This window comes from Triticum dicoccoides, chromosome 7A, assembly GCF_002162155.2.
Source record: "Triticum dicoccoides isolate Atlit2015 ecotype Zavitan chromosome 7A, WEW_v2.0, whole genome shotgun sequence".
Taxonomy (NCBI): Eukaryota; Viridiplantae; Streptophyta; class Magnoliopsida; order Poales; family Poaceae; genus Triticum; species Triticum dicoccoides.
In genome coordinates this window covers 676560228-676574893 of record NC_041392.1, presented here as the reverse complement: position 1 = coordinate 676574893, position 14666 = coordinate 676560228, and positions in this window count along the sequence as shown.

Here is a 14666-nt window from a genome sequence, read left to right as displayed (position 1 = left end):
GCTGTTGAACAACATGAGTAACTTTCTGCAGTAATTCTCTTCTTCGGTTTTAATAAATCTGCTAACAAATATTTGGCGGTATGAGTGCTTCAAACTAATTAGAAGTACCCAAGCTTCTGAAATTAGTTTATCAATCAAGCTGGTTCCATAGGCTGGAAGCTTACGACTGACAAGGTTTGAGTGTTTTACTACTTTCTAACGATGTGAAGATACTGTCTCTCCATTTGAAAGCAAGTTGGCAACAGAACCAACATTGGACCATCAGGCACCATCTTTGATTATAAATCAATTTGCTCGGGTTTAGAGAACTGAATCCCTGAAGGTATCAACTTTACTTTGGATGGAATGTTTTGTACTCCCTCCGTCCCATAATATAAGAGTGTTTTTGACACATTATGGGACGGAGGGAGTAATTAGAAATATTCCAAACCTTAATGTTTGGCTCAACTTCTCTAAAGGTTCCTAAAAAAGAGATAAGTTAAGTCAGTAACATGACCATTATAAAGGTTCAGACATCAAAGAATGGACATAAGACATAGACAAACATAACGAGCTTTCTGTATATAATATATACTACAAACTGCTGCTAAGGGTAACGAAGAAAAGGCATTTGCTGAAATTGGTTATCTACATGAACAGGAAAATCACCAATTTAAGTGATGCGCTTTACAAAGATCAAAATAGATGAAGAAGATAAACAATGTTTAATTAAATATTTCCATGGAGAAATAAGCCAAGTATACATAAGCTAAGCATACTTACATAATGATATATGAGATAAAACGAAACTATTGTTCCTAGAATAGAGTTTAGGAGATGATCGGCATTGGCAAAAGCTCAATTTATGCATTGGCCCAATGCACACAAATAGTCAAAAACTCTTCAGCAACACTAGCGTCATTCCCCTCAATGACTTCTTCACCCACCAGTTGATCTTCGAGCAGCACCTGAAGCAGCATAGCACAAAGCTAGAGTAACACTCCCCCGCCAGCAACGTTGCCCGCCATAATCCCCCTGGACACCAAGATGGTGAAGGTGGCGGCAATAGATGCGCCCGCAACAATCGCTGAAACATGCAACCACATGACAAGAATATCCTTTGCAAGGTGTGTAAGGGGTCTGGTTAGTTTTTTTTAGGCAAAGGGGTCTGGTTAGGTGAACGGAGCACACTTGGGATTTTTCCTAGTGGGCTTGCAGTTCTTCTGCCATCGCACTTGCGTCCGTGGCGTTTTGAACTTCTTTCCGCGTTGATGATGACATGTGTAGGTCTTTCTGAGTCAATGACTTATGCATCAACAGAGTGTCAGGTGTCGTGTGAGTCTGAGCATGAGCTGAACATCATGCCGCGCCCTTGTAGGTGATGTGAGCTTGGTTGTCGCCTTCCTCTTGATGACCTTCTGCTTCTTTGGCGCCATCTCCTTGTTTTCCCGTGTAGTCCTCCAAGAGAGTGCATGAGATGGGTGTAAATTTTCCTTCCTATCCTTCAGCATCCGCGCCATGTCGGTCAGTGATAGCCAGCTCTCTAGTCACACACGTGTTCTCTAGATTCCCACAGACGGCACGAACTATCGTAGCATCAAACCTATAGACAAGAAACTTGTGGCAGCCCCACCCGGATATGAAGATAGTCGCATGATGCCGCGAGAAACTTGAGACAGAGAAGCGCACACGCACGCACCGATGACCCGACACTACTAGGAAAAGACCTGCTAGTGGCGCATCCGAGCACGCTTAACTGCGCAGTTCTATCCAACCCCAGCACCAGCTCACTTCACATGCACTTGTTGATATATCTATCATATCAATCCTATTAATCCTTCTTGATGTCTAGGACTTTGTTCATGTTCATGAGTATGATAAAAATTTTAAAAAATATTTCAAACTCCTCGGTCATATTACGTATCATATTTAAAAAAAATTCCATTTTTTTAAACCAAATTTTTTTCTGTTACTAGTGGCGCACCTAGCAAATGGTGCACCACTAGTAAGTTTGATTTTTTTTTCATTTTCCCCCCTCTAGATCTTAAAAGCCTCGTATCTTTCGTTCTGTTAGGTTTTTGGGATTTTGAAGATGTTGAACGGGGTTTCTATTTTTTTCATTTCCCCCCCTTCTAGATCTTAAAAGCCCCGGTCAATTCGGATGTAACTTTTTAAGTAGACGATTTTTCATATAAAAAACTTTTTAATCCGAATTCGTATACAAAAGTTATGCCCATTTTACTAAATTCCAGAGAGATTTTGCAAATAAAGTCGAAATTCATATTTGTAAATTTTCCCAACAACTAGACCACATGTCACATGGGAAACTTATTTTTTTTTGACATTTCCATCATTTTCTTTTATTTTTTTAATTGAAAAGGCGGTCCAGGGGATGCATTTAGCACTAGGGTTACTAATGACGCACCACACATCAGGTGTGCCATTAGTAACCCTGGTGCTAAATATATTACTAATGGCGTACCTGGTGTGTGGTGTGCACTAGTAATGGCGCACTGTCCACTGGTGCGCCATTACTAACAATTTTTTTTATTTTGTTTCAAAACTACTAATGGCGCACGGTGGTTGTGGTACGCCATTACTATGTCAACTAGTAATGATGCACTATCCCATGATGCGCCATTAGTAACAATTTTTTTTATTTTTTAAAAAAACTACTAATATATTACTAATGATGCACCTGTACCTGGTGCGCCACTGTTAGTGGCGTACCACATACACGGCGCGTCATTAATGTCCATCTCATCTATAACCCTTTTTCTAGTAGTGCAACATGAGGAGACCTTGCACGCAACAGGGAGGCAATAGATGTTGCAAAGAAGAAAATGAGCTATCTCTTTATTCAGACTTTGGCCCCACCCTTAGATGCACTAAGACCTTCGAGGGCAACTCGATCATCTCACATAGGCATATTCTGGGAATATGCCACGGTCCTGATTGTCGTTATGTAGGAGTATTAGGTTTAGAGTGTGGACAATCATGTTATCTTATTTAATCCCCTATATGATTTTTAGACTTCTTTTGATATGGATTGTTTTTGGAACAAGGCTGAGATTATGGCCTTTGTTAAAGCCTAAATACTTAAACGTGTAGCTGCGCTATTTGAACACAGCGAGTGCATGCGCTAGACGACAAAAAAGTAGGTCGCTGTTCGGAACAAACGCGTTATTCAATGGGTAGTGTAATGAATATCTATGCGCATGCATGTGTCGATGTCATCTATTTATTCTGTTTCAATTTTTCAAAAAGCTACAACTTTTGAACCAAGTGTCAGACCGCAGAACCGTTTTCATCGTTGGGTTTCTCGTGACGAGCTTTTCAAAACTAGATCTCATATGAATATGTTTTGATGATCTTTTTCAAAAGCAACTTTGATGCTAGATGAAGCAATTTTAGTGCTAAACATGAGCAATTGTGATGCTAGATGAATTGCACCGTGTGTATAACTAATTTCGCCTAGTAGCCACCTAGTTAGTTGTGTGCAACCATGTAATATATGGTCACCATGATTTCTAAGTTGCATACATTGGAAAATATGTTGTGGATTATTTAGTTGCCTATCATACTATGAAAGTTTCTTATCGTAGAGTAGAAACTTGTCTAGCATGGCTTCTAAGTTGTCTACCTCAGGAACCAGGTTGCCCTTTCACTACGAAGTTGTCTACGAGTGATCCTCAGTTTCTTAAAATACTATGAATGTTGTCCATCAAGGGACCTAAGTTGCCTACAATATCAAAAAGTTTTTGTGGGATCTAAGTCATCTATCATGATTTCAAATTTTGAACTATGTGTGTGTAATGCCCTTGATGCGGCTATATCTCCCACGTGTCGAAGCACGACTTCGAGGCATAACCGCATTGAAAGCAATGTCGCAAGTGAGGTAACATTCACATAACCCATGTAATACATAAAGGAAAGAGATACATAGTTGGCTTACAATCGCCACTTCACGCAATTACATGAATAAAGTATTACATCATCCAAATACAATCAAGGTCCGACTACGAAACCAAAATAAAAGAAGACTACCCCAAATGCTAAACAGATCCCCGATCGACCCCAACTGGGCTCCACTACTGATCAACTAGAACGAAACAACACAAAGGACAAGATCTTCATCGAGCTCCTCCTTGAGCTTGGTTGCGTCATCTGCACGGTTCAACGGCACCCGCAAGCTGGTTTTGGAAGTATCTGTGAGTCACAGGGACTCAGCAATCTCACACCCTCGCGATCAAGACTATTTAAGCTTATAGGTAGGGTAAAAGGTATGAGGTGGAGCTGCAGCAAGCGACTAGCATATTTGATGGCTAACATACGCAAATAAGAGCGAGAAGAGAAGGCAAAGCACGGTCGATAAAACTATGATCAAGAAGTGATCCTAGAACAACCTACGTCAAGCATAACTTCAACACCATGTTCACTTCCCGGACTCTGCCGGGAAGAGACCATCATGGCTACACACGCGGTTGATGCATTTTAATTAAGATAAGTTTCAGGTTTTCTACAACCGGACATTAACAAATTCCCATCTGCCCATAACCGCGGGCATGGCTTTCGAAAGTTCAATCCCTACAGGGGTGTCCCAACTTAGCCCATCACAAGCTCTCACGGTCAACGAAGGATATTCCTTCTAGCGGGAAGACCCGATCAGACTCGGAATCCCGGTTACAAGACATTTCGACAATGGTAAAACAAGACCAGCAAAGCCACCCAGATGTGCCGACAAATCCCGATAGGAGCTGCACATATCTCGTTCTCAGGGCACACCGGATGAGCCAGACGTCGGGTGGGCCAGCCCAGAGTTGCCCCTGGTAGCTCCGGACATCGCTCAGTTTGGACCAACACTCAGAGGAGCACTAGCCCGGGGGTTTAAAATAAAGATGACCCTTGATTCTGCAGAACCCAAAGGGAAAGAAAAGGCAAGGTGGCGAATGGTTAAACCAATGTTGGGCCATGCTGGAGGAGTTTTATTCAAGGCGAACTGTTAAGGGGTTCCCATTATAACCCAACCGCGTAAGGAACGCAAAATCCGGGAACATAACACCGATATGACGGAAACTAGGGCGGTAAGAGTGGAACAAAATACGAGGCATAAGGCCGAGCCTTCCACCCTTTACCAAGTATATAGATGCGTTAATTAAATAAGAGATATTGTGATATCCCAACAAAGCTCAATAATATGGGAGGCTTGATAGCAAGTGGTAGGTATCATAGCATAGGCATAGCAAAAGAGCGAGCAACTAGCAAGCAAAGATAAAAGTGATTTCGAGGGTATGGTCATCTTGCCTGAAATTCCGCAAGGAAGAAGAACGAGTCCATGAAGAAGACAAACGGACGTAGTCGAATGGGTCCTCACAAACGCAACATTATCGGAACCAACTCGAAGAAGCAACACCGAAAAGAAGCACACAACATAGTAAACAAATAACACATGAACATGGTATGATATGCGGGATGCAGTATGCGGTGCATATGCATGATTTGGAAAGGAATGATTGAACCTGGCCTCAACTTGGAAAATCAAGAGTGCCACTGGAAAGAGGAGATGATTTCGGTTGAAATCGATATAAAGATCACCGGAATCGGATGCACGGTTTGGAAATGGCAAACAAAACAAATATGACACCGGTCTGCGATAATCAGCAAGTGACCAACTAAATGCATCATATAAAATATGCTACAGCACTCAAACATGGCAAAAAAAATACATGGCAGAGATCCACTCATGAATCTTGACAAAAGATGAACACTGAGCTACGGCTAATTCATCTATTAACAGGTTCAAACAAGCATGACAAAAGTGCAAAAGATAACAGGTTTCAGACTTAGCGAAATTAATACAAGTCTAGAATTTATCATCGGGAAGCACCCATTAGAGCATGAAAACTACATGCCACAGGAACTTAACATGGCAAAGCAAGGCATGGCATGAAGCTACTCAAAGCACTTAACAAAAGTCCTTTAGTGATCTTGAGCCAAAAGGGATCAGAAAGTACAATTGCAAGCATGTGAACATAGCAAAAATATAAACAGATTAACGAGTAGGCATGTTTACGAGCTCGATGCACTCATTACAGAGCATGGAATGACAAAATAAGCATACACCCATGATGAAGACATGGCATAAAAGCTAGACATGGCAAGAACAACATCATAGCATGCACGGATCAATAGCAACAACCTCGGCAAAATCGCTAAACATGTTAACAATCTGCCAGGAACATTTTATAGCAAAAGTAGAGCTCGATAGACTCAAGCTAGGGTGCTCCATAAATGCAAATAAAGACATGGATGGATAGAGCACCACAATGTTAACAAAACATTCTTACTGATCATTCTCAAAAGAGGCACGGATCACTAGGAAACAACATGAACATATGGCATAAAATAAATACAGAACAAGGACTTAGTGAAATTCTAAGTCCCTAGAATCAGCATCAACGAGTAAACTACTTTGCATGCTTGTGCTAGTCACCACATAGATCATAAAAATACATGACATACACCCCTGTAAAGATGACATGGCATATAACAAAACATATGTAGAGATTAGGATCATAGCATGCACATATTAATCATGGCAAAAATGACAAAAGGCTATTTACTGAAACAGATCTGACATATTCATCACATAGCCCTCTTCCAACAGCATTTCGGGCATCAAGATGATCTCAAATGAAAATGATGCACTGAGATGAAATGATGTACTCGTCCAGACGAACATTTTGATATGTTACACGCACGAATCGGAGCTACGGATACAGAGTTACGACATGATGAAGATGGCATAAAACTTAGGGTTCGAAGGGAAAAAGTCAACCCGGGTGGATCCAGATCCAGATCGGCGCGGATTACGAGGATCGACGGAGACACTGTAGCCGGCCGGATTCGTCGGGGAAGAAGAAGCAGCGGCCAGCGGGAGGATGGGGTGGCCGAATCCGGTGTCCGGCGACCGGATCGGGGCGCGTGCGACGACTGCGAGGCCGCCGGCAAGGAACGGAGGCAGGGCGGCGGGTTCGCACGGAGGGGACGGGCGACGCAGCGCCGGCGAGATGTGGCGGCGCCGGCGACGACTGGCGGGAGGAGCTACAGGCTCGGGCGGCGCAGGCGCACTCAGGCGGCGGGGCAGGCGCGCGGGGCTCTCGGCCCGGTCACGGGCCGGCAGGGCCGACCGTGGGCCAGGCGGGCCGCGACGGGGCAGGCGCGCGGGGCTCTCGGCCCAGTCGCGGGCCAGGAGGGCCGACCATGGGCCGGGCGGGCCGCGGCGGTGCGGTGAAGTGGGCGCGGGCGGTGGCAAAACAGTGGATGCCACTTGGCGGCGGACGGCGGAGCGGACATGTCCGTCGGCGGGATTTGTGTCCGGTGCGTGAGGAGAGGGAGGGGGCTAGGGTTAGACCGCGAAATTTGGAGAGGGGCACATATTTATAGGTAGAGGGAGCTAGGAGAGTCCAAATGAGGTGCGGTTTTCGGCCACGCGATTGTGATCGAACGACCGAGATGATGAAGGGGGTTTTGGTGGGTTTTGGGCCACTTTGAAGGGGTGTTGGGCTGCAACACACACGAGGCCTTTTCGGTCCCTCGGTTAACCGTTAGAGTATCAAACGAAGTCCAAATGGCACGAAACTTGACAGGCGGTCTACCGGTAGTAAACCAAGGCCGCAAGACAAGTATCGGTCCAATCCAAAAACGTTTAACATCCGCACACGAAAAGAGGTAGAAAGGGACACCTGATAACATAGGAGCGCCGGATTGCAAAACGGACAACGGGAAAAATGCTCGAATGCATGAGACGAACATGTATGCAAATGAAATGCGCATGATGACATGATATGCAATGCATGACACGCAAGCAATGACAAGGAAACAACAATGAAAAACTGAAGGACACCTGGCACATCGGTCTCGGGGCGTTACAGTGGGGATGGGTGGTATGAGATCTGTGTGCTTTCCTTTTCTAGGGGAGTCTGCCCGCCAATGCTACTGAGCACACGGTGTTAGCTAGCCTGGTCGTGACGAGCTCTTCAAAACTAAACCCACATGGATATGTTTTGATGATTTTTCTTTCTTTCAGAAAGCAACTTAAACGCTAGATGAGACAACATTAGTGCTAAACAGAAGCAACTCCACTCCAATTTAAAGTAACTAATTATCAACAATAAGCTAGTAATAGAGAACAACTTTGAACAAAAGTAGCAATATCATATCATCTTTATAAGCAACTTTCTTTCTACGAGAGACAACTTTGGTGCTAAAAATAGGCAAGTTCACTGCACTTTCTCCTAATTAATTTTCTCTAACATTCTCCTAACTTCATCATAGGTACTTCTAAGTTGCATATTCTCCTAACTTCCTCACCGATACTTCTAAGTTGCGTATTGTTCATGCTTGTATGTTGTTGTTTCTAAACTGCCTATAATAATATGAAGTCGTCTACCATTGATACTCTTGTGTCTGCTATTGCTAACTATGATAGGCAACTTGGTGGTCAATTTTGGCAACTTTAGAGTGTTTGCAGGCAACTTAGAAAAACAATGATAAACTACTTCACAATATTGTAGGCAACTATTTTTGCAAAGTTTGGCAACTAAGCAGCAATGATAGTCAACTAATTACCAATAGTAGGCAACTAGGCATCAATGGTAGGAAATTTACAATATGTATATGCAACTGCACATCAATTGTAGGCAACTGACTATCAAACAATAGGAAAATGAGCAACCATTATAGGCAAGTTGGGATAATGTTAGTAAGATGCACAAGTACACATAGTGTAGTGAAGTTGTTTTGTATGTAGCACTAAAGGGGCCTTATGTTTTGTGTGATTTTTCTTATTTTTTACGCAAACAAACCTAATAGGAAGTCCTACTAGGCCAAAGAGAAGAAGTTGCTCCCCTATAGCACGATAGTTGCCTCCTTCGCACCCAAAGTTGCCTAAAAAAGTATCCAGCTGCCCACGATCAACCATACAGTTGCCTAAAAGAAAGTATCCAGTTGCCCACTATCAACAAATAGTTTGCCTAAAACCATGTATCCAGTTGCCCAATCCTCACGAACAGAAATATTTACCAAGACCCAAAAGTTGTCTGGTGAATGCATTGGAGTTGCGTAAAAACACCCCAAAAGTTGCTGGCCTTTTTAAGTACAACTCCGGTGCATATAAGTCACATAGTTGTTTTCTTTTCTACCCCCAACAGGCGCTTCTAGGTGAACTTAGTCTTTTCTATATGTGGTTGTGTTTTTCAATACTCGAAGTTGTTGTTGCCACCTCCTTGTTACAACAGAAATGATTGGCGCAGTGGGGACGACGTCTCACGTCTCCTCCTTTATGAGGCATCTAGTTTTGGACGTCCCGTTTCTTCGGGAGCGGCGGAGAGGGCTTTGTCAGACATCGGTGGGAGGTTGGTTGTTAGGTTAGCATCTCCATTTGTAGTGCGAGCTCTTTGTCCATCTCGGGGGCCTTGCTTAGGAGGTGCGGATTCTGCTCCTCTTGTCATCTAAGAAGATGGGATCTGACTTGATGTCGGAGGGAGCAATGGAGGCCGAGGGGCCCTGAGAACGCCCCGTCATCGTTCATTTTGGAGGATTTTAGACGTATGAACTTGTTGAAACAAATTAGATTACGTCATTGGATGGTTAAAAGTGTCTAGAGAGGCCGATTCCGAAATTTTTAGGGCGATTTGGTGATCCACGTTGGAGTAGTCTTTATGGTAGGCGATTTAGAGGTGAAGCTAGTCAATTGGTAGTCATGGTAAGCAAGTTAGAAGGTTCCGCCATTGATAGGTAGTCACACTAGGAGAAAAAATGAGTTGCTTTTCTATAGCATCAAAGTTGCCTCTATAGCACACAAAGTTGCTCAAAAAAAAGTTCGTTGAAACATAACCATATGAGATCTAGTTTTGAAGAACTCGTCTTGAGAAACCCAGCAGTGAAAACGGATTTGAATTTTGACATTCTAATCAAAAGTTACAATTTTTTAAAGTTTTTGATCCCCTAATAAATGCAGGTGGGATAGATAATGTGAACGTGATCGTGCACAGGTGGGTGGGTTTTCTTTTTGGGTTGTCTTGGTCACTTGCAGGGTTGCTCCTTCCTTTTCTGAAAGAGCGCTCGGTCCTGCGATTGGGCGCCCGTGCGCCAGCCAGTCACGTCCATAGAAGATGAACTTCCCTTCGAGATCGTTTTAGTGATCTACACTTGTGGACATGGTTATTGACATGGCGTGGAGGATTGTGCATACGTTGTGTTTGACTAGTTAATACCCACTAGTGTTAAAAAAAGTCTTATATACCGAAAAAGCTTTCGCCCCGCTTTATATATAAAGCACCGATCATCAAGCATGCAGTATAAACACACGCCACCGCAACACACGCACACATCCAGAGCAGGATACATAGGCGCTGAGCACGGCAACACCAACCCTAGCACTACCACGACAAGGAGATGAAGCTACATATGACGGACCATGAGCTCCAAGGCGGCGCCTTCAGGAAGGACACGACACCGGAGCGCCGCCACCGCCCGATCCGAAGATCAGAGTTTCCCCTGGAGCCGCATGCCGGGCAGTGAGAACCGCGACGACGCCTTCAAGAAGGGAACGATCTTCGCCGCCACCGGTCCGTCCGAAGATAGAACAGGTTTTCACCTCGGCCAACACCCATCGCCACTGACCGCCACACCCCGGCCACCACGCCGCCCACACGGCCATGGTGACTGGGCAGCACCAAGGCACGGGCTCCGCCCAAGAGCACCGCGCTGCCACCACCAGGGCCGCCGCCCCGGCATCCACGACCTTGACACGACCTCACCCGAGACCCGCCGCAACCCCAGCGAAAGAGACGAGCAGAAAGGTCCCACCTTTCGCACCGCTGAGCGACCCCCAGCGTCGGGACACAATAGGCCGGCCAAAGCTGGCATCCACCGATCCATCCTGCTGCCCCGAGCGCGAGACATGCTCGGTCCTGCAACACAGAGACGGGGACGAGGTCAATCCTGCTCCACCGTGCGCGAGACGAGCTCGGTCCTGCTGCACCATGCGCGAGACGAGCTCGGTCCTGCAGCACAGAGAGGGGGACAAGGTCAATCCTGCTGCACCGTGCGCGAGACGAGCTCGGTCTTGCTGCACCGTGTGTGAGACGAGCTCGGTCCTGCTGCACCGTGCACGAGACGAGCGGTGGACCGCAGCTGGGAGAGGACTAGCCCTTTGATGGGAGTCGCGCTCGGGCACTGAGGGGATGGGCCGAAGGTCGAGACGGTCTAAACGCAGACGAGCCGACGCCGGAGAAGCCGGCCGCTGCCACGGGAAGAATCATCGAGCCACCGTGAAGCTGGCACGCCACCGGGAGGACACCACCCCCGGACCTCCCCACGCCGCCGCCCACGGCCGGAGCAGCGGCCACACCCGGCCGCTGCCCTACCCGCGTCGCCCGGCGAGCTCCAAGCATCGGAGCCACCGGGCACGCACCACCGATGCCACGAGCCGCCGGCCGACCCCCAACGCTAGATCCGGTCGGATCCAGCAAGAGACCAGCCGGCCCCGCCGCCAACACCAACCAGAGCCACCTCCACCCCTGCACCCCTCCGTCGAGTCCAATCGTCGTGCCGCGAGCACACTGACAACCAGCGCCACCACCAGAGCTACCCCCACCGCGAGGACCTGCCGGAGCACCACCAGCCCAAGCCAGCCACCGCCGCCAAGGGCAGCCACGCGCCACCGAGACGCCGACGACCAGATCTGGCCGCGCTAGATCAAGGGCCGCGGGCACCACGGGCACGCCCGCGAGCAGCCATCCCCGTGATCCCCAGGGGCCACAGCGGCCCATGGCCGCACACAGGAGCCCGCCGTCGCTGCCCGAGACCACGCCAACGCGCCCCGCCACCAGCGCGCCGCCACCCGCCGAGGAGACCGCCCACGACAAGCCCACCAGCAGAGGGGAGAGAGGGTCCCGCCGCCGCCGCCGCCGACCGGGCTTTGCCCGGCAGCGCGCCCCGGCGGCGGCGAGGAGGAGAGGAGGGGGAGGGGCGCGGGTCCGGCGGTGCTAGGTTTCCCCCCTCGGCCGCCGCGGGAGCGACGCGAGAGGGGCGAGCTCTTTTTTTTCTGGTTGTTCAAAGGTTTTATATTACGGGACAGAGGGAGTAATATCTTGTGTGCTCAACAAATCCATGATAAGGCCAGAACTGAAGTTATATAATAACAACCGAATCTAGTGTGGCTAGAAAACAGGTGAACGATCGAAGCGAGGCCGGTTTGTTTGTGCTGACAACTGGATGAATTAGCACACCGCTGACAGTCAAATCTCATCATCTCTCTTCCTAAAAAGAAGAAAAGACAAAAAAAGAAAAATCTCCAATCTCAGGTAGATACCGGCGGCCGAGTGCCATCATCCCCAGCGCCGAGCTCTTCCTCTCCCTCCTCCTCGCCGTCCTGATCATCAGTAGGATAGGGATCATGCAGCCCGCTCCACCTCCCACCTTGACTGTTAGGACCAAACAGATCCTTCAACTGCGCTGCATATCGTGCTCGGAGCTTCTCGTAGAACACAGTGAAGTCCTCCTCCTCCTCCCCGTCCAAGGGATCATCGGCCGGCGCAGTCATGTCGGAGTCCACCTCGAGACCGGTCGGCAGCGCGTTCCTCTTCAGCGCACCCTCCTCCTCCGCATGCGGCCGTGACTCTTCCGAAAGCACACAACCATGCCTCTCGCGGAAGCAAAACCGTAATTCTCCGGAAAAAAAAACGCGTTTTTTTGTTCAAATTTTTTTTTTCGATTTTTTTATCGAGAAGCTAAGGAAGATCGGGGAAAAACCAAAACATCGAAAAAAACCGGAAAAAAACAGTTTAAAAAGCCGAAAACACGTGCGAAAAAATAAAAAAAATCTAAGGGGAGCGTTCAGAGTGCGACACGTGGCGAATGGCTAAGAGCGCAAACGGTGTTGATCGTTCCGAGGCTCCCGAAAGAGCGCTCGTTAACTAGTTGCTCTCCCGTCTTCATGTTCCTCTCCGGAATGGATACGCATTGGGCTAACCAGTTCCTAGTTTGTCGGGCTCAACTCTTAGTAGAGAAAAGGATGTGGCAAATACATATATGTTGGGCCAAACATGACACTTAGGCACTGTTTGGTTCGGCTGTTGATTTCTAAAAGCAGCTGTAAAAAATCTGCTGTGGAAAAATAGCTGTGGAAAATCTGATGTGAAAAAGACTCTGATAATGCTTTACACTCTGATACAAAATGTGTGTGTGGTGGGGAGGGGGGGGGGCGAGAGGAGTTTGGACAGTAGTCACGTAAGACTCCGACACCCGAGGCCCACTGAATCCTCCCCTCCAGATCTCATTTCCTTCCACTCTGCCCCTTCTTTCCCTTACTTTGTATTCGCACCCTCCACCTTCACCATTGTCGTTGTACCTCTCCGACTGCCACAGTGGCATTCCTGGACATCCGCAACCAGTCTCGACGCGTCCGCTCGCCTTTTACGACGACACTGTCCGCAACAGTTTGGTTGTAATTTAGTGCTTGTCAATATTGACACAGTGCTGGTGTTATGTATTCTGGGAGTTCTTTTGAACCGCATCTCATGTAAACTGTGCAGAACCACTAGACCTTGAAGGATATACAGAGTCATTACGGACTGATATCTTGTACTTCCTCGGTTTCTTTTTACTATGCATATAAAATTTATTTGAAGTTAAACTATACAAAGTTTGACCAAATTTATATCAAAAAACATAAAACATCTACAATACAGTATGAAAATATATTTCATGATGCATCTAATAATGTTGATTTCATAGTGTGAATGTTAATTTTTTTAATATAAAATTAGTCAAACTTTACAAAGCTTTGATCAAATTTTATTCGCAGACTAAAAGGAAACAGAGAGTATCTCTCAACTAATCTCTCGTCTTCCCTGATTTTTCATGACACGTCAGCCGGTAGATATCATCCGTTAAATCCATCCATAGCTGTAGGAAAGCTCTAAATTTTGGAAACAAACAATATTAGGAAAAGGGGAGTGCCATGCAACATCCAAACCAGGAACAGATTGACTAATTCACATCTAGATGTTTTTTAGTTATGTCACATCTAAGTTGTCCACCGTAGGATTAGAGGCTGCAAGATTCGTGCAAATCTGTTTTTTTACATTGTTATGTATGTCTCGCGCGCGTGCTGGTGTGCCTTTGCATCTCGTTCGCGTTGTGCCTGTTGACTCTGTGTCGAGCGCTCGCTGGTGTGGGTCATGTGGGACATGGGCTACGATTCCCCACATGAATGTTTTTTTGTGCCTGTTAACAACCCACATTCATTTCAAGCCAGTGCACTTCAGAATCGGAGTTTTTTTTTTTGCTTGTGAATTGGAGTTTGTTCCCGCGAGGAAAAATATACTTTTCTCGATTCGATTTTTTTCCTTCTTTACTAATTTGTTTTAATTCATGGACTTTATTTAATGGGATTTGCTAATTCTCATCGATATGACATCTGGCAATGTCTTATATAAGTTTCTGATCGTTCGATCTGTTTGTCTTAAATGTTGTGCAAATCTTGATTGTGGGTTGTTTTGTCATGTGCGTTCCGTGCCGCGTCATGCATCCCGTGTCCACTTGTCTGCCCGTTCGTGTATGCATCTTTTGTTGCGCAATTTTCGCTGCGTGATTAGCCGTTTAAATTGTTTATTCTT